This window comes from Ovis aries, chromosome 18 (assembly GCF_016772045.2).
Source record: "Ovis aries strain OAR_USU_Benz2616 breed Rambouillet chromosome 18, ARS-UI_Ramb_v3.0, whole genome shotgun sequence".
NCBI lineage: Eukaryota > Metazoa > Chordata > Mammalia > Artiodactyla > Bovidae > Ovis > Ovis aries.
In genome coordinates this window covers 33,019,789-33,043,603 of record NC_056071.1, presented here as the reverse complement: position 1 = coordinate 33,043,603, position 23,815 = coordinate 33,019,789, and the positions used below count along the sequence as shown (strand labels likewise).

The following is a 23,815-nucleotide window of genomic DNA, read 5'->3' as shown; positions in this document are numbered from 1 at the left end:
TAACCTCACCAGAATTGCAAAGATAAAGAAATATGGAATAGAATGTGATCAGGGAGCAGTTATGTGTTTACTGTGGTCTTTGGGCTTCCCTGATAGCTCAGTTGGTAAAGAATCTGCTTGCAATTCAAGAGACCCCATTTTGATTCCTGGGGCAGAATGATCCGATGGAGAAGGGATAGGCTACCCACTCCAGTATTCTCGGGTTTCCCTGTGGCTCAGACGGTAAAGAATCTGCCTGCAATGCAGGAGACCTGGGTTCTATCTCTGGGTTGGGAAGATCCCTTGGAGAACGGAAAGGCTACCCTCTCCAGTATTCTGGCCTGGAGAACTCCCTGGACTGTACAGTCCGTGGGGTCACAAAGAGTTGGACACAACTAAGTGACTTTCACTCACTTGGAAAGTAAAGCCAGAGATGGGGCTGCAGAGGAGTCAGTTCTTGAAAAGCCTTATCTACCAAACTAAACAGTTAAGAATTTATCTTTAGGATATAAAGATTCTTTAAACCTGAGAATGAATGATTGGATTTGCATTTTAGTTAGAGCCCCATGACATTATCTTAAGGGACCCCCAAAGGAAGTTGTTGAAATATTCTGGGCAGTAGTCCTATAATATTTATATTGTGCAGAGGAGTGCCTTAGGATTTGCAGAAGACTTTCTCCAGCCTTAATTTCTTTTGTAGTAGCCTTGGGGGATGCGTAGGTAATAACTAAGGAAACATTTCAAGAAGTGACTTTTGCCCAAGGTCATATCCAGCAACCGACTATACTAGCTCTCCTAATTCTGTATCTGTTCCTGATTAAACATGATATTAAAATATTTTAATATACTGTCCAGTTACTGAGCATACTTAAAGGTAATCTGCCACCCACATATCTTTAATATCTGTACTTGATGAGATTGTCAGCTCCTTGAGGAGTTCCAGAATTAAATTTGATGTGCTTTTGGCACAAAGCTTACAATAGGCACCACCAAAAATTTGCTAAACCTTTTCTCCTCCAGAGCAAACACAGTCCTGAAAAGAAGGAACATTTGTGAAAACAAAGGGACTGTCATTTTACTTGTGTGTCCTGTCACGTGTACTTATTAGGCAGTTTCTATATTACAACACAGCACTGGGTGCTATGGGGAAGGTAAATGCAGAACAGTTAGATTTAAACTACAAAACTGTCATGAATTAAGCCTATTCTGTCTTATTTAGATCTCATACCAAATTTCTTGGCTTTTTGTAGTACTTTTCCTTTTTAAAGGTTGCTAGGTCTTGAAATCAAAAGGCTTCTTGCACAGACTGATTGGAACTATTAGGCTTACGCATTTGCTTTTCAGTAATTAGGTATAACATGGCACATTTCCAAATGGTTATTTTTGAAACAAGGAAACAAACAAAATCATTACATAGGCATATTTTATTATAAAGGACTTTAAATTGTCAACTGTGAATTTACCCTACTGAGTTCCCAGTGAGATTAATGATCTGATCTTTTTTTTAACATACCTTGTGCACATCACTATTTATGCTAGCAGTATTTCCTAGGCTGTCTAGGAGTTACAGAAATGGTCAAGGTCTAAATTAGTCTTAGTGAAAGTGAAAATCACTCAGTCGTGTCTGACTCTTTGTGACCCGATGGCCTATACAGTCTATGGAATTCTCTAGGCCAGAATACTGGAGTGGGTAGCCTTTCCCAACCTGGGGATGGAACCCAGGTCTCCTGCATTGCAGATGGATTCTTTACCAGTTGAGCCACAAGGGAAGCCCAGATTAGTCTTGGAGTCCATATCAATTTTAAAGTATTTATTGAGTTGATTCAGTTCTTATTTCTTTTACCACCTTTGTAACAGAAAAGCTTTGCTGACCCCAAAAGAAATTGTTGAAGTTATTCAGATCCAGGGACTAGACTTGGGGAAAGAAAAATTAGGAAACTGATCCCTGTGGATTCAAGTCCAGTCTTCATCTTATTAGTTATAACTTTGGTCACATGTCTGAAAAGTGAGGCTTATGATAATGTTTTTCAAAGATTCTAAGATATACACTTTTATCTGAAAACAAAATGTGTTTTACAGTGCATTATAAATTATGGTTTAATTTGTGGCATTTTGTTTAATATAAGGCTTCCCTGGTGGCTCAGCTGGTAAAGAATCTGCCTGCAGTGTGGGAGACCTGGGTTTGATCCCTGGGTTGGAAAGATTCCCTGCCAAAGGGAACAGCTGCTCATTCCAGTATGCTGGCCTGGAGAATTCCATGGACTGTATAGTCCACTGCAAAGAGTTGGACATGACTGATAGTGATGTGTGAAATGATGATGCATCTCATAGTCAGTGATTTCTTATATTTGATGAAATATGGTAATAGTTTGCCTTAGCAACCTCATCAGTTGCTGTCAGGTTGACTCAGATATGTTTGCTAGAAAACTACAGCTGTGCCAACACATAGGCAAACAAAAGCACTGTCCAAGTTCCCTGGACGGTCTTTCCCCCTTTTTTCTTTAAGGTTTACTGATTAATATTCATTTTTGGATGTGCTGGGGCTTCCTTGCTGCGCAGGTTTTCTCTAGTTTCATTGCCCAGGTCTTCTCTTCCTTGTAGTACACGGGCTCCTCAGTGCAGCGGCTTCTCTTGCTGAAGCTCCCAGGTGTGCAGACTCCAGTGGCTGTGGTACATGGACTGAGTTGCTCCTCAGCATGTGGGATCTTCTCGGACCAGGGACTGAACCCGCGTCCCTTGCGTTGGTGGGTGGATTCTTAACCACTGGACCACTAGTGAAGTCCCTGCTTTTGGTATTTCTGATGATACTTTATTTCTATCTGTTTTAAAAATAAATTGGGAAGAGATAGAAAATGAAAATTTAGATGAATTAAAGATATCAAATGTCTTTCTTAAATATTTGAAATAACAGAAAAATTTCAGTTGACTTACAGTTCAGCTCCCTGAAAGACTGTATTTTTTCTTTCAAACATTACTTCAGTCATAGTGGTCTTGCCTCCCTTTCCTTTCTCCTCTGACCCCCATCCCAAATAAGAACTCTGAGTAAGGTCAGTTTTGGATGGGAAGGGAGTAGGGGCTGAGAAGAGTATTAATTTCATTTTGGGCAAATTGAATTTGAGATGAGTTTGAGGCATCCAAGTGAAGATGTTGAGTAGGCAGTTGAATTTGTGAGTCAGAGATAAAAATGTGGTATTTGGGGTATAGAGATGGTAGATGAAGGCCTGAGCTTGGACAAGATCACCTAGGAAACGGGAAAGACGAACTGGAACCGGAGGTTGACAAGCCACCTTCAGCCAGCAAACCTGTTTTATTTGGCCTATGCAGTGTTTTTAAAATATTTGAACAAGTTGCTGTAGTATGTTTATGTTTTTTTGGCTACCCCAAACATACTTTCTCTTTCAATGACAGCACCCTAATTTCCTTTTAAGAAATTCCTTGTCCTCCAACCTCCGACCTTAGCCTTATATAAGGCTCTTCCCCTGACTCCAAATAAACTATATGACTCGGGGCTGGCCGGTCATTCCTAAATCATCTAGCCGTGTGATTGGTTCAAGAATGATTTTGTAATCCAAGATGGCCCAATCAGAGGAGATTTTGAGACTGAGGGATGGGTGTCTGTTTGTGTGTGGGGGTGGGGTGGAGGGTGGGTAGGGGAAGCTCTAGAAGAGAATCTTTCTTGTTTTCTGCTTAAACCTGGCAAGATGTGGTCTGGAGATCTAGCAGTGCTCTTGCTGCCATAGGGTAGGTCTCATCTGAGAATTAGGGACATGAAAAATTCAGATAGAGAAACTGGTTCTGATCGTGTTGATTAAACCCAGTAGCCAGCTGTACCTCTAGGCTTTGCAGTTCAGTGAGCCAGTGCATTCTGCCTTTGGTGTAACCCAGGATTTCTTTTAGTCGCACAAGAAAGAAATCTTTATTGCCAAGATTTAAAAATCGTGAATTTCCATTTGTAGATCAGGATTTTGGCTTGAACTAACTAATTGTTGTGGGAGTGTCTGCTCTCCACTTTATTCTAGTCTGTACCTCTCTCTCCTGTGATCTAACCCTGATGCCTTGGGTCTGTTGCCTGTTATCCTGCCAGTTCTGCTATTTTTATTTTCAAGTATTTGTGAATTCATTTTAAATTTTGGTTCTGCTGGTCTTTGTTGCTGTGCGTGGGCTTTCTCTAGTTGTGTGAGTGGGGGCCACTCTTCTTTGTGGTGCACAGCCTTCTCATTGCGGTGGCATCTCTTGTCACGGAGCATTTGCCCTAGGTGTGCAGGCTTCAGCAGTGGCAGCACAGCAGCTCAATAGTTGTGGTGTGCGGGCTCAGTTGCTCCATGGTGTGTGGCATCTTCCTGGACTAGGGGTTGAACCTGTGTGCCCCGCATTGGCAGGCTGATTCTTATCCCTTGTACCCCTGGAGAAGTCTTGCTGTGTTTTAAATTGAAGACCTGAGAGGAAAGTGAAAGTTGACTTTGTTTCACTTAATTACACTACTTGCTTGTCCCTGTGGGTAGTTGGCTTTTAGCTGCTGCTATAGAATGGAAAGGGAAGGAGGACCTAGGGTTAAGCTTGGAAGAGTCTGAACCCTGTAAGAATAGGTGGAGGAGGATAAGCTCGCAAAGAGAAGGAAGCCATGGCGGCAGGGAAAAGAGCGTTGGCTGAAGAGTCCAAAGTAAAGCGTATTTCAGGGAGAGATTGATCGACATAGCCAGATACTGTCAGGATGTCAAATGAGATAAAGAATGAAAAAAAAATTCTCACTTGAATTTGGCAACAAAGAGATTGTTATTGATCTGGCCTGGAGTTGTTTCAGGGAGTGGTGGAGCCAAGCCAGGTTGGAATGGGTTGAAAAATGAATGGGATGGAAAAATGGGACATGTCCAAGAAGAACAGTCTTTATTTTTCCTGTGAAGGAAGCAAAGAAATAAGGCACTAGCTAGAGACATTTGAGGTTGAGAGCAGAATGCTTTAAAAATAGGACTCCAGTATGTTGAAGTGTTGATGGGAAGGATCTGGTCGAAAGGGAGAAGTTGACTGAATAGATAGAAGAGATAAGGGGTAATTGGTGATGCAAGTCTGAGAAGGTGAGATGGAGTGGGATCTAAAGCCTGTAGAGAGGTTGACCTTGGATGAGAGGAGGGAACTGGATGCAGCAGGAGGGTAGAAGCTAAAGGTTGGAGGTAAGTTAGTCTGATAACAGGAGGTTAGTGGTCCATGGGTTTCACTTCTCTGTTAGGTGGTGATGATGGTGTCAATGTCAGAAGGGGTGAAAGTCAAGTAAGAGTTGGAGAATGCGTGGGTGGGTTCAGCCAGCATTGTAGAGGACTTGTTTGTGGTTGGTGCTCATGAATGTTGGGTGACTTTCTCCACTGCCCAGGTGCTCAATTGTGGGCACAGACAGAGCTACTGTAGGCATCTGCTAAGGCTGGGGTTTGGCAGAAGAGGAAGGACAAAAGGTTGAGCAAGGTAAGTTGAGGGCACTTGATAAGAGTGTCATGGAATGTGCTCTTTGGAGATGTTGGCCTTTAGAAAGGAAGTTGAGTGAGGAGGGATGTGAAATGAAACCTCAGTTGAGGCCCAAATGGTTGCTCACAACGAAGGGGGTTTTAATAAGGAAGCCTAAGTGAGAATGTTGAAGTCAGAGGAGGGATGCTGGGTGATGGGATCAGGGGAGTGCAGGAGAGGTTTCAATGGAGGTGAGGCAAGCAAGGGAACAGATCAGAGTGTCAGACTCTTTGTGACCCTGTGGGCTATAACCTGCCAGGCTCCTCCGTCCATGGAATTTTACAGGCAAGAGTACTGGAGTGGGTTGCCATTTCCTTCTCTAGGGAATCCTCCCGACCCAAGGATTGAACCCGGGTCTCCTGCATTGCAGGCAGACACTTTACCATCTGAGCCACCAGGGAAGCCAGATGGATTTTGAATATTCAGATCTCCCCTGCTCATTGCAGAACTAAGAGAGGAAAGGAAGATTTGGGCCAGGGTTCAGCATCATTTGTAATTGGGTTGCTGTTTAATAAGAGGAGGTTAGGTTATCCATTTCCTCTTCATGTCCTTCCCTTTGATTTCAGTGGAAATTCCACTGAAAGAGTGCATTGAAGCAGTTTAGAGCCTACATCTGTTTTTGCAATATGGCCAAAGAGTGATATTAGGAAAACTGTGTCTTCAGTCACTGTTTTAGTACAGAAAATGTTTAAACCTCTTGAATTCATCAAGTTGCCGGAATGATTTGGTGCTCACCTGCCTCCCATACTCATGTTGCTTCTGAAGGTGACTGAGGGTGTACTCAAAACTTTTAAGAGGTTAAGTTTAACTTGATCCCTGTGGCTCTCTCTGCTTTGAAGGGAGGGTAAGTGTAAGTAGGAAGCTGTGTCAGAAAGATCTGTCATCATTTGTAATGTGTGTCGTGGTTTGGCAGTTAAGTGTAGTCGTGCAAGCCCACCAGTCGGTAGTTTAAAGCAGTAATCTGAGAGCTCAGAAAGATACTTCTCTGAATGGTAAATCATTGGAGCCAGCGCTGCTGATACTTAAGAGGGTAAAGGGTTCGGAAGGCTCACCAAGCAGGGGAAAAGCAAAGTGGTTGGGTTTGGGGTTAATAAGATGCTAAATCCAACAATCTTGAAACAGCCAAAGATTGTGATAAAAATCCTCCAAGTGATCAGGGTGCAAGAAGTCTAGAGTCCTAAAAAAAAAAAAAAACAAAAACAAAACTGAAGCATGTAGACTTTTGGATACAGCATCTCTTCATCACTGACTCTGAAAAGATGAGGTGAACGACAGAGCATGGGGCAGGAGGGTCCATGTTTGCAGGCTGAGGACAGTGAGGAGTAATAGCAGAAGTCCCCTGTCCCTCAGAGCTCTCTTATGGACTGAAGTGTTTTCCAGCCCAGAGCAACTCTGCTGCCAGCCAGCCAGCCACCACTCTGCTCTCTGAAGGCCTATTTCCTTATTCTTTCCCAAGGAACCTGTTTATTCATCCCCACTCTTTCCTGTACTTTGTCCCATCCCAATGCTTCTCTTTGCTTTCTTTCATCTTTCATCCATTATTTCCCTGCCGGTGAGGCCAACGTCAAGTACAATATGATGCTAGCTCTTCCTTTTCTCTGACTCCTTTGTGTCTCTTGCTTTTGTATCTTAATAAGTTAGCTTTTCCACTGATTTGTAGACCGTTAAGTTTGTGAGAGACCTTGGATTTTTTTTTTCCCCTCAAAGTTTGCAAAACAAGAATCACTTTATCCAACTCAAGTCTTAACAGTCTGCAAATTCCTTCAGATCCTGGTGTATTCAAGAGTCTGGAGAATTGGGTTCTACTGTCTGGGGCTTCAGGCCTTTAAGGATTGCTTCATTTTCCTCCAAAAAAGAGAACAAAGCATTGCTGATGAGCTCTTCATGTCCTTGACATCTGCTGTTTTGTACTGTTTTACCCAAGCAATAGTTTCGGCCTTGCCTTGATCATTTTTTCTTGCTCTCAAAATAGCAAAACCACCTGCTTTGTTCTTTAGAATTTTTTTTTTCGACAGGCTTAGTTCATTCTCAAGAGAAGTCTTCTTGTGGCTTATTAATTTCTCCTGTACCTCTGTGTACATCTTTACTAGGTGGTAGTGGCAGTGTTCAGTTGCTGAGTTGTGTCTCTCTGTGACCCCATGAACCACAGCATACTAGGCTTTCCTGTTCTTTGCTATCTCCTGGAGTTTGCTCAAACTCATGTCCATTGAGTTGGTGATGCCATCTAACCATCTCATCCTCTGTCATCCCCTTCTCCTCTTTCCTAGCATCAGGGTCTTTTCCAGTGAGTCAGTTCTTCACATTGTATTGGAGCTTCAGCATCAGTCCTTCCAACGAATATTCAGAATTGATTTCCTTTAGGATTGACTGGTTTGATCTCCTTGCTGTCCAAGAGACTCTCAAGAGTCTTCTCCACAGTTTGAAGCACCACAGTTCAAAAACATCAGTTCTTTGGCTCTCAGCCTTCTTTATGGTCCAACTCTCACATCATACGTGACTACTGGAAAAACCATATTGTAAAGCTTATGACGTGGGAGATGAGGTATAAGTCTACCAAACATTACTTCTTGAGCTCCACAGAGCAGAAGGGAGCTGAGTTAAATTGTAGCCAAGGAGCCCTTTCCTCCTTAAGATCCTTTAGAAGAGCCTCAGTTGAGCTTGTAAATTGCCAGGAACACTGCCTGGCGCAGGGTAGGCTATTAATGGTAGCTATTCTTATTGGGTCTAGGTGGCTGGGTCAGAAAGATCCCACATTAAAGAAGCTTATCAAGTAAGAACTTATCTCCTACATGAATTGAACCTCAGGATTTTTATGTCATGGTAATTCTGTCTGCTGAGGCCAGAGCATAAACAGAGACTTTAGAATCACAGGGTGTTACAGCTGGCAGGAAATAGCTGTCAGCCTCCAAAATATTATATAGAAGGAAACAGGCCTAGAAAAGGTTGGTGACTGTCCCTGGGGCCATACCATTTATACTGGCTTAGTGGAACCAGGATGAAGCTCTCTGGACACTGAAACTAGGATTTTCCTACCAGACCAAGGTATGTGACTCTGAAAAATCACTCTTGAGGGAAGAATGCAGAAAAACAGGAGGAAGGGATAGTGTCTGCAGGGCGCTCTAACCTTGGGTGACGATGTCAGAGTAGCATAAATTTAGTGGTTTGACCCGTGATATTTCACCACATTGCTCCTGTTGGATGGTCAGCCACTATGTTTGCCCTTTAAATTAAATTCTGGGTCAGTACTTGGAAAACCAATAGGGAGTGGGAATCTAGGGATAATGAGAGCTTCTCCAGTGGCTCAGATGAATCTGCCTGGAATGTGGAGACGCAGATTCAATCCCTGGCTTGGGAAGATCCCCTGAAGAAGGAAATGGCAACCCACTCCAGTATTCTTGCCTAGAGAATCCTATGGACAGTGGAGCCTGGCGGGCAACAGTCCATGGGGTTGCTCAGAGTCAGACACGAGTGAGCCGTTCACACTTCTACTTCCCATAGCATTAAAGGTCACAACTTGACAGTGCATTTGAGAAAGAGAGAAGACCCTGGGCTCAGAGAGGCCTCTAGGTCCTGTGGGAACTCAGGTTCTAGGTCATCACTGCCGAGGCCTGGGATTGGGCACTCAGCATTAGTTGTGTAAGGACTGAGATGAGGCAAGTGAGGAGCCCCTGGCAGGGGCAGCGATCTGAGGTGTATGGAGAACTTCTGGAAGTCCTGCTTGAGTACCTGGCAGGAAGGATGTGAGAATAAAACAGTAATAAAAGAAAAAAAAAAAAAGCACAGTGATGACAAAGCAGAAAGGAATCCATCCAAAAATCAGGGGAAGAATGTGTCTTCTGAAACTATTGACATGGGGGCAGGGCATCATGGGGATGTATGTTGTCGAGAAATCCCTTATTTCTTTGCTCGGGGAGAAGACCTGTTAGTGACACACACCAAGAGTGGAAGTTCAGGGTTGGATATCTGAGCTGACAGAACAAGCCCTGGGTTTGAGCTGGTGGATGGCAAGCTGAGGTTCAGACCCACACAGTTTGGTTTGACTGTTGGAAATATCAACTGCTGTGCTGGCTCTCTGCTCCTGCTCAGCTGTCTGCTGTGATTCAAGCCCTGGGAGAATCAACCAGGTCCGGTGTAAGTCCTCCTGCTCCCTATTGCCTGGCTGGGGATTCCTTAGAGCCTAGTAAGTCATGAGGTGCATGATGGCTTAGGGCCACCCGTAATTTTTAGGTCCCCATGGGATCTCGATCTTTTAATGCACTTGCATCCTTTCCTTATACCATCAACCTTTTATCTTGATGACTGAGTACCAACTGGTTTTCTCTGCCCTTTGGCGATGTTTAGTTAAACTTGGCTCAACCCAGAGCCTCTTGTGATTGCACCCCTTCCTGAGTCTTCTTGCTCATACCTTCCTCTGTCACTGAGGTTCTGTCTCTGTCACTCACACTCACCTGTGTTCTGAGTACAATACTTCCTCCCACACCAGTTTCCCCAGGAAACTGCCTCCTATCAAATAGGCTTTTATGAAGACTCAAAAGGTTACAGTTTGATGTCTGTGATCTTTCCCAGCTTTACTGATTCTACCCCTCCTTCATAATCTTTTCTCTCTTGAATATCAAAGTTCTGCCCACATAGGGGCAATGATGGGACAAAGAAGAGTCCTAACTTTTATACCTTAACAATGAGCACAAGTAAGTATTCCCTATTTTCTGAGAATTCTAGTGAATAAAAGATTTGTCTCATTACATGCACTTCAGCTTGGGTGCAAATATATACAGTCAGAGATATCTATGCCATTGACTGTGCCTTTGCGACTCCATGGACTGTATATAGTCTGCCAGACTCCTCTGTCCATGGAATTCTCCAGGCAACAATACTATGGGAGTGGATAGCCATTCCCTCCTCCAGGGGATCTTCCCAAGCCAGGGATTGAACCTGGGTCTCTCGCGTCGCAGGCAGATTCTTTACCATCTGAACCACCAGGAAAGTCCAGTTATTGGACTCTTTTATGTTATATGCTAATCATCCTTTTATTGCTTACCCAGCACTATACACTATACACCTAGGCAGCACTTACCTCAGATTTCTTTATCTCCTTTATCTACCAGTTTCTCTTCAATGTAAGACTTACTAACTTTGCTTTTAGCTCCCATACCAGTTCCCATGTTTTTAGAGACTAAAGCATGTATGAATCTCCTTCCGTCTCCCCTTTCCCACTCTTGTAGCCTGGAATATAATGATCTTGGGGCTTTTTTTTTTTTCTTTTCCTTTTTTCATGTACTATTTCACAATCCAGGAGTCTCCCATTTCTTACAGCACACTAGAATTTTCTTTTGAGTAAATTCTGTGTATAGTGAAAGTCACTCAGTCGTGTCTCTTTGTGACCCAATGGACTGTACAGTCCATGTAATTATCCAGGCCAGAATACTGGAGTGGGTAGGCGTTCCCTTCTCCAGGGATTGAACCCAGGCCTCTCGCATTGCAAACGGATTCTGTGCGAGCTGAGCCACCAGGGAAGCCCAGTGCTGTGTATGACGTGTGAATATTGTTACGATTCGTGTTCCTTTTTCTAGAATCATGTAAATTCTCCCCCCCCCATCATTCTTATTGTCATGGATTGCCTGAGTGACTTCTTTTCTCAGAAGAGCCATGAGAAAATTAGTAGAATTGGAAACTAGATCCCCAATTCAGAGAAATTTGTGGGGATTAGGGAGTTACTCTCTTTAATTCTAGGTATTGCCGAGTTTCAGGGAGTTAGGAATCTGCTACCGCTCATGACTGGGACAAAGTAAAGAGAAATCTAATTCCATCCTTATTTTTGCTTTTTTGTTTTTTTTTCCCTAGAGAAAATGTTAATTTCTGTTCTGGGGAAAATAGAAGAGTCCAGGTTTAAAATAGATTACAGTATTCACTGATGAGGCTGAAGAATTGAAATTTGTAAAACTGTTGTTTCTTGGATGAAAAAGGGATAAGAGGGGAGGAGAGAATTTTAAAAAAAAAAAAGGTGTATTAGGTCATAATAGCAATAGCAGGTGGCATTTATAGAGCATGTATATGTTAGGCTCTGTCCTAAGCATTTTTCCATTTCTCATCTCAGGACATCTCAGTACAGCTCTATGACATTCCCACTGTTTATTTTATACAAGAGGAACCCATGCTGCACAGAGAGGTTAAACAGCTTTCTCAAAGTCACACAGCTGATAAATTACAGATTGATGATTTTCACCTTGGCCATCTAGTCGAAGGCTCACGCTCTTAATATCAAGGTTACAGAGCTATATGTTGAGTCATTTTAACTTTTCCCCTCGCTTTGAGTACAGCCTCCCACAGTATATATAAAGCACAAGAGAAGTGGCAGTTTCAGCCTTTTTTCTTGTTGTTTGTTTATTTAATAGCTGGGTTAAAAAAAAAAGGCAGTGTGCATTCTAAATCAAGTTTAATTAGACCCATATGGAAAACATAACAATTATCTATGCCAAATTTCCACCGTTTTTAATGTTCAATTTTTAATAGATATGGGTGCACATATTCTTTCATTTATTTTCAAAGTGAAATGATTGAAACAGGCCTAGGATTCAAAGGTCTTGCCTACTTTTTTAAAAAATGGTTATCTGAAAGGCACATTTGGTCTAGAAAAGAAAAAAAATCTGTTTTTGTTTGTGAGACACAGCTTCCCTTAGAGAATATGGTGTTACCAGGTGTGAAATCTTGGCATCACACTGCCTTTTCCTTTTGCCTCCTTGAACTGATGGAAAGAAGTAGGGTGGGTGGGGGAGGGGAGGGTGGTGGTGGGATATACAGATACACAGATAATTACAGATGTATATCTCCAGATCAGTCCAGCATTTGGACAGAAGGCCTTTCATTAGGTCCCAGACAGCCCTGTTTGCCCCAGCTTCCTATGCTGAAACTGAGGTTTTAGAAGAATCTCAAGAAATTTTCTTGGGATAGGTTGTCCAGGTGTGATTTTTTTTTTTTTAAACAGCATCTCTCCTTTATTTTATAGAGGAAAAGATAATGAAGGGTATCTCCCTTTTCCCAAATATAAAAAAGGGCATTTTTCTGTTGCATGCTGCTGCTGCTGCTGCTGCTAAGTCGCTTTAGTCATGTCCGACTGTGCGACCCCATAGACGGCAGCCCACCAGGCTCCGCTGTCCCTGGGATTCTCCAGGCAAGAACACTGGAGTGGGTTGCCATTTCATTCTCCAATGCATGAAAGTGAAAAGTGAAAGAGAAGTAGCTCAGTCGTGTCCGACTCCTAGCGACCCCATGGACTGCAGCCTACCAGGCTCCTCCGTCCATGGGATTTGCCAGGCAAGAGTACTGGAGTGGGTAATTTAGCTAAAAAAAAAACAAACAAACAAAAAAAAAAACCCTCAATGATAGTTTAAAATATTTTCTTCGTTATTATAATATTTTTCCTTTATCAGAGCTGTGGATAGGATCACAGGAATACGGCAAATAAAGTATTCTTACTATTGAAAAACAGCTCTCTATAGAGTTTTGCTATTATAGGTGATTGAAAAACAGTTTATTAGGTTTCCTTCCACATTCAAACTAATATAGTAATTGCAGAAAATTTGGAAAATTCAGAGAAATAGAAGCCAGGAAAAGCGTACTCCCATCGTTCCTATACCCAGGAGAAGGAAAAAACTTACCGTTTTCATGTGAATTCTTTACCTTTTTCTGTGTTGAGTTTTTCTTTCTGTTTCTCGGTTAGGATCACGTTGTAAATGCAGTGTTGTTTCCTGCTCTGTTGGAAAGATGCCTCAGATTCAGAGACAGCAGGCTCAGGGCTTCTTTGCTGAACCTGCCCTGTCCCAGGTCACCTGGCAACTGGGGTAGTGGGGTGCCCCCAAGACGTGCTGCAGGCTCCAGGTTGCTGAGTGCTGGGCGGCAGAGAAGTCCTGCCTTCCCAGCTCACAGACTTGATGGAGAAGACAAGCAGCATTTTCATGACTGCTTCTAGCTTTTGGTGTGGAAAATTTCAAAGATACACAGAAAGAGAACATTACAATGGACCCTATGTGCCTTTCTCCCAGCTTCAACAATGGTCAGTTTATAGCCATCTCGCTTCATTTAGATCTCAACCTCTTCCCTCACCCTGGACTATTTAGAAGCAAATCCCTAACATCCTATTATTTCACTAGTAAGTATTTCTACATACATCTCTGAAAGATTCTTTTTTTCTTTTAATACTGTCATATTGTTATCATACTTTAAGAACTTCTATAATATAATCAAATATGGAATATCCAGTCAGTGCTCAGATTTATCCACTTTCTTCATTATTTTTCTTTTCAGTTTTTTTTGTATCAGGATCCAGATAAAGTCCATCCATTGCAATTGATTGACATGCTGCTTCAGTCCCTTTAGTCTGTAGGTTCACCCTTCACTATTTTTTAAAAATTCCTTGCAATTTATTTTTTGCCAAACCAGAACATTTATTCTGGTTCATAGGCTGGCTTTTTGCCAGTAACACCCCATGGAGTTAAATGTTTCTGTATTTAACATATTCCTCTAGCCACTGTATTTCTTGGGAATTGATAGTCATATGTAGAGTCTAGCTCAAATTCTGTTTCCATTGTTTTTGGTCAGGAATACTGTGGGTGTATTGTGTACTCTGATCAGGACGCATTTAACACAAGTTCCCTGTGTGAGTGTGGGTGTGAGCAAGAAAGAGATGTGAACAGTTAATGGGGATCCTTACTGCCTAATCAATTCATTAGCGGTTTCAAAATCTTCATTTCCATCATTTCTTCATTTATTAGCTGGCCTACTTTGATAAAGAGAAACCTCTGCTTATCAGCTACTTGGTTCTCGGGTACAATTTATATGGGAAAGGTAGGAAATGCGCCCAATTCTTTTCCCTTCATTTACCAGTTTTTAAAGTAGTTCGTTCACTCTTGAACAGCCTGGGAGTTAGGGGTGCTGCCCTTTCATGTAGCTGAAAATTTACATATAATTTATAGTCCAGCTCTTCCCATCAGTGGGTTCAACCAACAGCAGCTTGTGTAGCACTGTAGTATTTACTATTGAAAGAAATCCACGTATACGTGAACCTGAACAGTTCAAACCTGTGTTGTTCAAAGGTCAACCGTTCTTGGTTCCATTAGCCAACTTATTAGTAATGTTCATAAAAGGTAACCATTGAGAGAAGGTAAGAGAAACAGATATGTAATTCATGAAGAACTCATGAATTCAAAATACTGGTGTTTTAACCTAATGCATTTATTCCTGACACTAAAATTGTCCCATCTTTGGCCAGTAAGAGCCCTTTTGTGCTGGCCCCTGGATCCTTTTGATATGATTCTAGTGGTCTCTGACCGCTTCCCTGCTTTCAGGATGTTAAGATATTCAAGTTCTCAAAGTGTAATCTGAGGATGCCTGAGGGCTCCTAAGACCTTCCGAAGGGATCTGTGAAGTTAAAACAGTTTTCATTACAGTACTAAGACATTCTTTACCTCTTTTACTTTTATTTTCTTATCTATTTATTGGAGTTTTCTAGAGGCTACATTTTGGCTCCTGGAATAGTGTGTATGTCCTTATATTCCCTGAAATTTTCTGAGGTAAGGTCTTTAAAATCTTCAATAATCTCTAAGAATATAAAGGGGTCCTAAAACCAAATAACTTGACCATTGTTGCTCTAGGCTCATTTTTCTTGCCACATATGTGGAATCACTGGTGTCTTTGTAAATCAGCTCCCTTTTTTAGTCAAGTTTTGAAACTTTGTTTTATTGTGTGTGAGTCATCTGCTCCAAATCTCAAAGCTAATAAATAGCAAAACCAGAATTTGAACCTAGATGTTTATGTCGTAGTTTCCCGCCCCCCCATAAAACAATCACTGATGTCCAAAATTTATGATTAATTGAAGCTTAGAAGCTATAAACACTGCCTGAAATGCCAGACAGGTACATTTTAGGAGCCACCGAGCAAAATTAGCGGTTTTCTTTCTCTAATGGAATGGCTCTCAGAAAGGGAAAAATGGATGTAGAGGCAGGATGAGTGGCTGCTGCACCTCCATGATATAATAACAAACTATGTGCAAAATCTGCTGTTTTTTCTGATCGCAGTAGAGAAATTCAGAATGCAGTAGTAACTCATTAACATGTGAACTTTGAAAGATTTCAGTTATCTGGAGAAAAGCTTGCTTGGCCTGTGGAATTCAATAATGGCTTAAATGTTCCCCACTAATTTCTGAACCCAGAGTCAGATTGATTGCTTGACCATGCAGCTTAGAAATAACTTTCTTTCATCTTGTAGTTAGTTAAATTAAATCCTACAAGAAAGCACCCTGCAATTTTTCAAAGCTGAATAATGGTGCCTTGCAGCCTGGGACTACAGTTTTTCCATCATTAGTTTGGGATTAGCAGATGCAAACTATTGCATGGAGAATGGATAAACAGCCAAGTCCTACTGTATATTACAGGGGACTACATTTAATATCCTGCATAAGCCATAATGGAAAAGAATATGAAAAAGAATATATATTTGTTTAACTGAATCACTTTGCTGTACAGAAGAAATGAACACAATGTTTTAAGACAATTATATGTCAATAAAATTTAAAAAATAAAAAATAATTTTCCATCACTGAATAGTATATGAATCTCTGAAAGATGGCCAGTTAAAACCACTGGATTTTGCAGTTATGGGTCCTCGGGAAAATCTTTATTTTGTCTCACTCTGTTGAGCTGAACCCAGTCGCTTGCCCTTTGTTCACCATTCTCAGTCACTGCGGCTTGTCTTGGATAATGAACAACATTGACTTTTTTCCCAGGCACAAAGGAGAGTTTCCATCATAAGAAAAGGAAGTAAGCCTTCAAAAGGGCTTTCTGAGGTTAGCATGTGTACGGGAGAGGAGAAGCCTTATGTAACGCACTTGAGTGTTTGCCAAAAGTTAAAAAGCCCCTGAAAGCTTCAGGTATCATCATGGAGGAAGCTTGGTTCAAAGCTCACATCACCAGTCAGGAGCTTCATCATCATTCTGGGGTTCCGGTGAGTGAGGCCAGGAATTCATCCACAGTTTCAGGGCTCTGAGTGAAATACAGTTTTCTTTGCTGGGAAGCAGATTTTGAGTTCTAAGTACGTTTCTCTCTTTATGGGAAAACTCATTTTCCATGGAGCCTTGATTGTGGTTTTTCTCAACATTAAATCTGTCACAGCGAAGTGGCTTAAATATCTGCTCTTGGTGACCTGTTGTGTTTAGATTTATGGATTTGCAAAGTCAGGTGGTCTAGCCAAGTCATCTCATCGACATTGCTGAAGATAGTTTTAGAATACAGGCAAGTCAGGAGTATGAAGTGGAAAGGTAGCTTTCATAGGGTCATGGCAGAATTTTATTTTCTTTCATATTTGTCCTTTTGAATAAATTAAAAAAATTTTTTTTTCAATTTATGTTCAATTCACTGAACAGACCCATCTCCATATGGAGAGCGTGTGGTATATGATGAAGCAAGCTTTGAATTTACTGCTAGGGAATGTTGGGAATTTTGGATTCTGGTGTCACTGAGGAAAATGGCCCCGCCTTACTACACTTCGGTTTCCTGTTTAGAAAGTTCTGTTCCTTGATAAGGACCTTGAAGGACCAGAGGAAAGGTGCTGTACGTGCGGAGTTTTCCATAAAGTGCAGTCCTAACGAAAAGGCTGAGTTAAAGGTAGGTGAATGCTCTATAAAACATGATTTATGTATGTATATTTATTAGTTTATGCCATGTATTTATTTACTTACATATGAAGTAGCCTTGGGCAATTTGAAGTCAGATTTAAAATTCAGGTTTTGTTTACTTACTGTCCTTTTTTCTCTTAAGAACAAAGACTAGAAAGGCCTAGGAAGTGGAAATTGAAATTGATTTTAATTGCCTGAACAAGTTTACTGGAGAATCATTTTATTGAAGCGAAAATGAAGGCCAGATTATTTTTGGTTTTTTATCTGTGTCTAATTCCAGGCCATTTTGGAGTTGTCCGTAAATCTCTCTTCAGGTCTAAGGAAGAATATCCATCAAAGTGAGCCAAAATGTAACCACTCTTTGTGACAACTGCCTTGGCTAAAAATCTCTATGGTGAGAATTCAGAGTTTCAGGAGTGCATTTGGAGGGGGGATGGATTACACTGACGAGTCCTACGAGGACACGGAGACTATTTTAGACTCTCTCAGCGTGCTTTGGAAACTCTGAAGACCTATTCCCTGTTTCCTCAAAGTTCAGTGAGCCACTGTTGGGAGCAGTTGGGTTTTGAACCCTTCAGGTGTTTTTGAGTTAAAACACAGCTAAAGTTAGACTGCTGTGGAAGGTGGGGATAGCCTATTAGAACAGCAGTTGTCTCTGGAGAGTGCCACTCTTTCAGAAAAGGTAAATAATGGCCTCAAGTGATTTGTAACTCATACAGTGGCAGTCACAGTTGCTTAAATTTAATGCTATATTATGTACAAATGTGTAGTATTTTGATTTGGTTCTAGAAGCAAGTTTTTTTTGTGTGTGATGTGGTTTTGCATGAAGAGGCTGCATGCTCGTGCTTTACAGAAACCAATGGGACTGGAAAAGCTGCTCTGTGTAGTTGAGGATCAATGCCAAGTTGGAGTGAGTTCTCAAACAGTATGTGACACTGTGGCCGTGCCGCGTTCCTTAGTGAGTGGGATTGGGCTTGTTGGCTTTCTGTTTCACCAAAAAGAGAGAAGCTTTTCTATGCATTTGATTATGCTCCATGATATGTAGAACGTGACATTTGGGGGCTTAGGTTTGGGGGGAAATGTGGTTTAATCGTTTATTGCATAGTTTGGTATAATTTTTGTAACTTTTCTCTCTTTTGCCTTGGGAATAAAGTAGGAAAATGGAAAAGCAAACAACTCAGTTGAGTTCAGTTCAGTTCATTTCAGTCGCTCAGTCGTGTCCGACTCTTTGCAGCCCCATGAATTGCAACACCCCAGGCCTCCCTGTCCATCACCATCTCCCGGAGTTTACCCAAACACACGTCCATCAAGTCGGTGATGCCATCCAGCCATCTCATCCTCTGTCATCCCCTTCTCCTCCTGCCCCCAATCCCTCCCAGCATCAGAGTCTTTTCCAATGAGTCAACTCTTCGCATGAGGTGGCCAAAGTACTGGAGTTTCAGCTTTAGCATCATTCCTTCCAAAGAACACCCAGGGCTGATCTCCTTTAGAATGGACTCAGGTGATCTGCAAATGAAATTAAGAGGAAAAATGTCTCTAGGAAATAAGATAGGAAGACATATGTTTAAGTTTTAAAACATCAAATATTAAAAACCAGTGATCAAGAATCCTCTGCTTACCAAACTATTTTAAAATTTCACTTAAATTTTTTTTAAATTGATGTGTAGCTGATTTACAATGTCATGTTCATTTCTGGTGTACAGCAAAGTGATTCTGTTAAATATCTATTCTTTTTCATATTCTTTTCCATTATGGTTTATCATACTGTTGAATATAGTTCCCTTTGCTATTAGTAGGACCTTGTTGTTTATTTGATATAGAATAGTTTGTATCTGCTAATCTCAAACTCCTAATTTAGAGATTTCAGTTTTTCATTGCTGCCTTCCTTAACTCAACGTCTCATAAAGTTTTATAGTCATTTGAAGTTGTTCTAAAGTCAAAACAAAAGAAATTTGCTGGAAACGATCTTAGCTGTCACCCAGTTTGTCCTTTGTATTTTGCTGATGAGTCTGTCCAGTAACTCACAATGAAAGTACATCTGACTTTCAGTATTCCCCATGCCTAGTGTTGGGTTTAACACATAATATATACTGGCTGGCTGGTGGGCTGACTATAGACTAGTACTTATTAAAAAACAAAACAGAACAAAACTTGACACAAACCTTTTTACCAGAGTGTATTTGAATAGAGCCTTTGTGGAAATTTTGAAAAGTATGGTTGAGGGTATAAGAACAACTTTTCTTGGAGATTTGGAAACTTTGCCATTCTTTCATGAATTGTTAGATCCCAGTATCTTTAGAATGTGAATTCTAAAAACTTAGGTGTAAAATGTACAAAAGTGTTTGTGTAAAATATCATTATTACACATTTTCTTCAAGCTGATAATTTCTCTTACTGTTACTTTGTGAGTATTAATTACTGTTTGAGAGTCCACAGAAGAATGGATGAACAAGGCTCATCACTCTCAGTAGACATTATTTTTCCCATGCCAAAAATGAAATAAAATGTAGATTTTTAAAAGTTCCATCAAGAAATAGTTTGGCAAATGAATAATAACATTCAATGAATTTTTTTTAAACAACCTGAAAGAATTTATCTCAGGTCATGGCCATGTTTGGAAAGCTGAGAATTTGAACTTGAACCGTGTTTTGTTTTTTTTTTTCACTTTTTCTGTAAATGAATTGTGGCTACTTCCTGTGGGTAGAAGTGGGTCCAGGATTTGATCGTCTTGCTCACATGAGACAGGAAATTTTGTTTCTGAAGCTATTGGAAGGAATTTCCCATCCTCCTGTCTGGTTTCACACCTCAGGTACTGGTGTTGGCCGCATGGGCAGGTCTCTGGAAGGGAGCGGGAATGCGGCACATGTGGTCCTTGTTTGGTGAAAGGCTGCCTAAACCTCCACTCCGGAGATTCTGTCCATTTTCAGTTTACGTAGGGACTTTAAGATGGCATGGTAATAGCCTGGGTTTCTAGCAGCCCTGCTTTATGACCTAACAAATGGGTTGTCTGTGAGATCTTTTTCTGAGCTGTTCTGACTAGGTCAAAAGAATCCAGCTATGCTGCAACATTGCAGCAACCATTTTCTTGGGGATTAAAATCCTCAGATTTTGGAGGAAAAAAATCCAAGTATCTTCTTTATTTCATCTGCTCCTGCCACAAAAGTTTATGCAGCACTTCGAGTGTACTAGGCACTGTTTTGGGTGCTGGACACCATGGACATAATTCCCTGTCCTTACAGAGCTTCTTATGGGGAGAAAGGCACACAAGTAAGTTAAATATGTTGATGATATGAGCCCTGGAGAAAATTAAAGCAGGGATGGAGGTAGGGAGAGAGCTGAGGGACCCATATAGTATCTTGCGTTCCTTCCGGTGACTGATTAGCCCCACAGGCATGAAACAGACCAGTCCTTTCTGTGTTGTGACCGATCGTGCTGTCATGTCACCACGAGCATTGCCACAGTCACGGTCGGAAGGCATTTATTTCACGCCTGTTAGCAAGATTGTGTACAGAATGAGTCATACAGATGAGTCCTCAAGACTGGCAGCCTCATGTGGACACATGGAGAGGACTTAGGGATGACAAATTTAAAAAATGATGGTGTTCTTTCAGCACATGTTTACTGAATGAAGGCATCTAGACAGGCCATTGTGGAGAATATCACGATAAATCACATGTACACCTGGCTAGCAGAGTGTAGAGTCTAGTATATTTGTATATGGTAGATCATTTGCACATCAGTGATTTCACATTTGAGATAGACTAGGAAAGCTGGCATATGCTGGTTTCTCCTTTTGCTGAGGCATGGTTTTCAGGTAGCTGCTTTTGGAGAGGGTGTGGGATAACTAACCTCGGAGTGGTGGGCTAGCAGTTGCCTGGTGTCCAAATTCCAGGGCAACACGATTTCTATCTCTTGTTGAATGTGTAAAATGCCTTTGAAGTGAAATACGCTTTCTTTGTGAAAGATTGCTCTGAGAAAAAGGTCAGCTTCTAGTGCTGGTGATGAAAGGTGCGGATTCCAAGGCGTGATGGTTCTTAGCTAGAAAACGGAATCATTGAGAGTCTCAAGGAAATACTTAGCATTTTGCCCCTTTTGGGGGGAATCATATACTGTACTAGTATTCTGCCAGCTCACAGATGAGCCCCTCGTGAGGACATTATTTGGATGGATCTTGAGAAGGTCCCTAAGGGAAGTGTGGGCATGGGAGGATTTATCTCCCTTGTCTGAGGGTGACTCTTGGAGGAAGCTAAGCAAAGCTTCTTTATGTGCTGCGTCACCTGAATCCTAACATCAGGTCATTCCTTCTAAGTAAAGGGTCACCCATCTTTGTATGAGGCTCCCCGCCATTTATTATACAGATGGAATCAGAAGTTTACTGCATAGAGTTTCATATATAGACACACGTGCAGGCATGCATCCATACATATCCACAGAGGGCAGGGAAAACTTGGAAGGGAGGGCACAGTCATAAAGTACAAGGGTAGAGGCTGTTGGCTGCTCACCAAAATCTACATTTCCCTCTTCTTTTTTAAAAAATGTATTTCTGGCTGTGCTGGGTCTTCATTGCTGTGCACAGGCTTTCTCTAGTTGTGGCGAACAGGGACTATTCTCTAGTCGTGGTGTGCAGGCTTCTCATTGTGGCGGCTTCTGTTGTTGCAAAGCACAGGCTCTAGGTGTGTAAGCTTTAGTAGCTGTGGCCCTTAGCCTCAGTAGTTACGGCACATGGGCTCTGTTGCCTGGTGGCATGTGGGGTCTTCCCCAACCAGGGATCAAATCTGTGTCCCCTGCTTTGGCAGGCGGATTCTTAACCACTGGACTGCCAGGGAAGCCCCACATTTCTCTCTTCCGAGCCTGCAGCAAGAATGCAGTTTTCAAGCTCCTTTGCATTTAAGCACAGCATGTACCTGAGTTCTAGTCAATAGAATGATCCTGATAAAGATGGCAGAGCCTGGAAAGTTGAGTCCCTATTTCAGTGTAAGGAACAGGAAGACTTCATTCATCCCCTTCCCCAGACAAAACATTCTAAGCCGTTATATATTTTGAGGTCTATTTCAGCAGTGACTAGCCTTTCCTCATTAGTGCTGATTCTTTGTGTGGTAAACCAGAGTCAGAGACCACAGTTTCAGGGCCTTACTCTTACTTTGTTGGAACATTGGATCCAGTGTTTCCACCTGAATGGCAGAATCAGTGCTGTTGAATGAAGGTGGTTATTGTGCTCATAGGTTCAGGCTGTGTGTTCATTATTGCACTCACCATCCATTGCTTAGAGATGGCTATAGAGGGTAGAGTCCAGGGAGTGCTTGCTGATGCTGATATTTCTTCTTTTTCTCCTCTTGTCCACAAATATAGTAGTTGATGAGACCACCTCAAATGGGACTCTTGAGTTGGAGGTAACCAAAAACTCAAAGAGAAACAAACAGGTGGTTGATGGGGTTGCAGGGGAGAGTGTGGGAAGAGGAAAGAAACAGATGAGGGAGACTGAGGTATGAACTTCTAGTTTCAAACCAAATGAGTCACAGGCATGAAATGTACAGTATAGAGAATATAGTCAATAGCTATGGAATGTATTTGTAAGGTGACCTATCGTAACTAGATATTGCAGTAATCATTTTGAAATGAATAGAAATACTGAATTACTATGTTGTGTAACAGGAACTAACATAGTGTTGTAGGTCCATTAGACTTCAAAAACAAATGAACTCAAAGAAAAAGAGATCAGATTTGGGGTTACCACATGTGGGGGATGGGGGAAGAGGAATTGGATGAAGGCAGTCAAAAGGTACAAGCTTCCAGTTATAAGATAAATAAATACTAGGGATGTAATGTACAACATGATAAATACAATTAACACTGCTGTATGTTATACATGAAAGTTAGCAGTAAATCCTGAGTTCTTATCACAAGAAAAAAAAAGTCAATTTATTTAATTTTGTAACTATATGAGATGATGATGTTTAGCTGCTAAGTTGTAACCGACTTTTTTGCAACCCCATGGACTGTAGTCGGCCAGGCAACTCTGTCTGGAATCTTCCAGGCAAGAATACTGGAGTGGGTTGCCATTTCCTTCTCCAGATGAAAAATGATGAATGTTCACTAAACTTACTGTGATAATCATTTTATGATGTACGTAAGTCAAATCATCATGTCGCACACATTAAATTTCTGCCGTGCTATATGTCAATCATATCTCATCAAGACTGGAAGAAAAAAAAATCACATGGATTTCCTATAGGGAAAACAAGTGTTTCAGCAGTTAGCGATTTTGTGAAGAGCTGAGTGGTGCATTTGACTTCAGGTGCTGTTTCTCTGTGATTCTTAATCCAATCAAACCTTCATCCACAGATGCCACACCTCAGCTATCTTTGTATTCTTCCCCTAGCTCTTTACCCCAGAGCATGACACAGTGCTTTATATATTATATGTGGCTAAATAAATGTTTGATGGATTAATTACTTAAATCTCTTATGTTGGAAGAGCTTCATGAGCTAGTTGCGTGCTTGGTGAATAGTTCTTTCCATGATGAACCTCAGTTCCTGCTGCGGTTATGTTGCTGTCTATTCACGTGATGGTTCATCTTGTTGTTTAACTTCCTGATGCGGCCCTTAGCTATTGACAGGAGTCACCCAGCTTGAGGTTTGAGAAGGGAAAGTGGTGATGTGCTAAATGGTTGCTATATGA

General features: G+C 41.5%; 1 protein-coding gene and 1 long non-coding RNA gene across 5 annotated transcripts in view; one reads left to right on the top strand and one right to left on the bottom strand.

Moving 5' to 3' along the window:
• Positions 1–23,815, top strand: part of STXBP6 (syntaxin binding protein 6) — a 269,178-nt gene that overhangs the window by 20,985 nt on the left and 224,378 nt on the right. The window contains exon 1 of one of the 4 annotated variants that reach the window (XM_060401442.1): positions 17,508–17,531. The exons of the other annotated variants lie outside the window; for them this stretch is intronic. The gene's annotated coding sequence lies outside the window, so the exon portion shown is untranslated. Of the gene's footprint in view, positions 1–17,507; positions 17,532–23,815 lie in introns of those variants that run through there. 4 annotated transcript variants of the gene reach the window in all.
• Positions 1,386–13,458, bottom strand: LOC132658087 (uncharacterized). Its single transcript, XR_009597099.1, has 2 exons — positions 13,128–13,458; positions 1,386–2,798 (listed from the first exon to the last, which is right to left on the bottom strand). It is a non-coding gene; the product is annotated as an uncharacterized LOC132658087 (long non-coding RNA).